Here is a 4235-nt window from a genome sequence, read left to right as displayed (position 1 = left end):
AGGATCACTACAACAAAATTGACATACCGTGACGAAAATCCTCATGACGATGGTGGACAACGTCATCAAAATGCTTAATGTGTGATGTTCTGGTAGGTGGCGTCACCAATTACTACAGATCGGTGACGATAAACGTCACTGGAATTTCTCAGCCTGTGAGCACACCCGGCTGCCAATTTCTGTGACGGACTAGTATTTTTCATGACAAACTTGATGGTCATTGAATACTACAAATGTGTGACGATCAATTTTTTGTCATTTAACGTCTAGCAATGGGACCCACCATAGCTAGTTTTTTTATGGGTCCCACCATAGCGTTCATAGGCTGATGTGAGGTAGGTTTTGAAAGTGGGCCATAATCTTTCCAAAGGCTATTGAGCATTGTAATTATTTTGTTCTATCAAATATAAGTAGGTATTGGCCATGGAAATACTTATAATTATTAGTTTTTATAAATGGAAAACCTTGTTTTGCTCTTTTGTTAGATGGCTGTATTGTTTTTCTAATATAAATAGGGGGCGGCTCAGAAAATAACTTTAATCGGGCGTTCGTGCACTGATGTTTTTTTATCTCAAAAGTAAAAAATGTAAATAAGAGAATGAACTGCTAATGAGAAAAATAATTTTTAACACATTTATTTTGTTCTTATATTATATAGGTAGTACGGCTATGCTGAAAACTTCAATTGGGCGCTCGGGAGCTAATGTTGTTTTGTTCTATCACAAAAGTTAAAATGGAAGTAGTAGAGTCGACGGGAAATCTTTTTTTTATTCTTATCTATAAACAAGTAGTTGCTGGGCAAAAAACTTGAATGGGGTACCCGTGAGGTGATGTTGTTTCGTTCTATCTAAAAAATTAAGAAAATCAAGTCGATGCAAAAATGATTGGTACGGAGTCCAAACCGATTACCACCATGATCTGCACCAACATCGTTGCCACTGGGAAAGAGTTCAAATGCAATATAAATTGTTATAGAGGTTCTTAATTATCTTCTTGGACTATACGCCCAGGCTTGTGTGACTATCTGTAGGTTTGTTCTTTCTTCTCGGGGCATATGTGACTCGATCTGATCGTCTTCTCGGTTCTAGTTGGCGACGTATAGTGATAGGGAGAGGCAGGATTATGATAGACAAAGTACAACACGGATCAGTTCCGACTAGCCATTGCCAATTCCAAGTAAGTGTCTCCACTCCCCCCGTACAAACCTTAAGCGGATCCATCTGACCACCATATCGTACGAAGCGGTATAGAGCCCGCATTGTACCGTCTACCACTTTTGACATATTTATTTCAACTCCAAAAAAAATGCATGAAAAAAACACACCATAATGTATTTTAAAGATTTACCTTTTTAATAATCATTTGATACTTAGTTCGAATAAAATGATTACATAATATTGTGTGGAAATTAAATTCTGAAATTAACCATCTCGTTAAAAAAATACTATTTTCCCTCCACCCCCATGTACTCTTTCCCCCCGCTTCTCTAAATCCTTTTCTGCATCCACCCTGTGTCCCCACCCGTCAAGGACCCATCCAAAATTACTCTTCTATTTCGCCAGCAAAGAGGCGCCGCTAAAAGCCACCGCCCACCCCGGCATTTTTTCGCCAGATTCAATCTGTTCTCCTATCCCACAACTGCAGCGATCAGGGCCTGAAGAAGATTGGGGGTCGCCGGCTGGCCGCCCCGTCGGTTCAAGCTCCGATCCACAACATCAACCAACCCCGCGAGCACTCCGCTCTATTCTCCCCCTGATTTGCAGCGACCGGCGACAGCGGATTGAAGGAGGCCGCCCCACCAGCGGAGCTCAGATCCACCGCATCAACCCGCGCGTGAGCCTTTCCCCACCGACTACAGCAACCGGTAATGGCTCTCAGTAATTTTCTCATCCCGCCTTCCTCATCCCTCAAGCCCTTAATGTTCAGTGATTAGGGTTCATGCATACTAATCATCCCGCCCTTCTCGTTAATTAGGGTCACCAGGATACAATGAAGGGATTTGGGGGAGAAAAGCACCGAGGTGAGGTAGACGAAAGAGAGAAGGTGAGATACAGAGTTGTATTGGAGAGGAATTCAGAGCCAGTTTTACAAGTCATACCCACGCACGGTAACAGATTGCCCCTTTAACTGAACTCAGGCACCACACGGCCACAGTGCTTGTGGTTAAAACCTGAAACCTTAAACTGATTCTACTGCCTGCTTGTGGTTAGCTAAAACTTGAAACTGATTCTACTGCCTGCTTGTGGTTCTCCTGCCTGCTTGTGGTTCTGCTGCCCCATAAATAGTCCCTAACTAGTGCTGTCAAAACTGAATAAACACTGAGATTGCACTTGATTTTGACACCTTACGGAGATGTATAGCCCTGTGCCAGTGTACTTTTATCTCCACTACTAAATAAAAGGGAACTACACTTAATATTTGCCTTGCCGCTCCTAACTGATTGCTACCCATGATGTTAAGGGTCTAAAGCCGACAAGCATTTTCGTACGCCCAGAACTTGATAAAAGCAGATACATGGTAAACTCAAGCTGCTCCTACTTTACAAACGTACAACACCATCCATTGAGCCTTAATTTTGAAAGAGTATAGTGAACTTTTTGGTTTTCGGAACTATGCCAACAGCGACAGTAATAGTATTTTTTGTTGTTTTTAGTTCTGAACATTTTGGACATGTAAAATGGCTTTCTCTTAAACAGTTAGTTATATACTCCCTCCGCCTGAAAACGCTTGTCTCTCAAATGGATGTATCTAGCATCAAGTTAGTGCTAGATTCATCCATTTGATGAACAAGTTTGGGACAAGTTTTTTCGGACAGAGGGAGTACAATATTAGTGTGTCCTGTGTTTGCATCCTCACTTATCTACTTTCTTATATTGATTTAAGCTCCTGGAAAGTACATTTTCACATGTAAAATTGTTAGATCTTTTAAGGTCCATTTTCTTCTTGCCTGGGTTGTTGACTTGATATATTATTTGTGTTTCTTGCTGCTTTTTAAAATAATAAATGATTGGTTTGCATGTTTTTTTAACCATTATAAGATATTCTTGGGTTTACTCTTTCATTTGCCCATCTGTATGTGCTTGCCTTGCCATTTAATAATGTACCTCTTTATTTCATATTATTAATTTGATAGATTGTAAGCCTCTTAGTGGTACTCTTGTACCTTGTTATCTTGTCTGTTTTCATCTCATCAAAGGTACAACGTTGTTGTGTTTGTTGAATTTATAGGCATCGAGAGGAGTTAGCCGCGAGGCTTGAAGCACAAGTGACAACATTTGAAGACATGCAGGGGAAGGAACATGGAGAATTGCAAGCTGTGAAGAAGAGACAGCAAGAGAAGAATGAAGCCTGGCAAAAGAAGCAACATGAGATGGATAACCTGATTGGTTTTCTCTTAAAGGCTCAAGGAACTCAGCAAGCAACTTAGCAGTCCCATTCCAAACCTGACGGTGCATGAAGGCCATCCTTTTGTGATGGAAAGATAGTTGTTGAATCATATGTTGTAATCATCAGGACAACACATGTGGTCTTTAGTTATTTAAATATTGCCTTTTTAACTTGTCTATTGTCGTGTCAAACTCCAGAGTGAGTGTTCCATTTTATTGTCACTTCTAGTTAGAGGATGATTTGGCTGAGACGGTTGATTATATGATATGATTTGTCGTTCATTCAAATTTATGATGTGATTTGGATCTTATCTTATTTATATAATATACTGTGATGTGAATTAGATACTTACTATGATATGCATTTGGAATATAGTGTATTTGATAATTTGTTCTACAAATTTGAAATAATTAAATATATTTTGACGGTGTCATCCTCGTCAATAATGAAAAGCTAGCAGTGGGATAGCCTGCTCGGGTGTTGGTGTGGCTGAAGTCAGTGACGTTGCTTTGTCATTGTATATGGCATATTTTCATGTAACGCGTGACATTAAGTGATTGTCATTGAAGTAACAAGTTGATGACGTAGTAAAGAACATCACCGAAGGTCCTATTTTTGTGACGTTACTTTGCGCGCGCCGTCACTAGGAGTAATCTGTGACGGGGATTCCATGGCGATCCTTGTGACGCCCATAAAACGTCACTTAGGGGTAATTTGTGAAGTTATTAGCTATTCGATGACACTTCTTGTCTCGTCATAGTAGGCCTAATCTCTTGTAGTGGATGATGGAGACTATGATTCCCCCACAAGTCGGGATGAGACTCTTGACTAAATGAAAAAAAAGAGGC

At 40.3% G+C, this 4235-nt stretch overlaps 1 long non-coding RNA gene across 1 annotated transcript; it reads left to right on the top strand.

Annotated features, from left to right (window-relative positions):
- The first annotated feature begins 1531 nt into the window (after positions 1 to 1531).
- On the top strand, positions 1532 to 3678 carry LOC119266836. The gene is made up of 3 exons (XR_005132162.1): positions 1532 to 1864; positions 1975 to 2043; positions 3229 to 3678. It is a non-coding gene; the product is annotated as an uncharacterized LOC119266836 (long non-coding RNA).
- The last annotated feature ends 557 nt before the right edge of the window (positions 3679 to 4235 follow it).

The sequence above is a fragment of the Triticum dicoccoides genome, chromosome 3A (genome assembly GCF_002162155.2).
Source record: "Triticum dicoccoides isolate Atlit2015 ecotype Zavitan chromosome 3A, WEW_v2.0, whole genome shotgun sequence".
Classification (NCBI taxonomy): domain Eukaryota; kingdom Viridiplantae; phylum Streptophyta; class Magnoliopsida; order Poales; family Poaceae; genus Triticum; species Triticum dicoccoides.
Note: the sequence above shows the minus strand (reverse complement) of the source record. Positions and strands in the feature narration are given on the sequence as shown.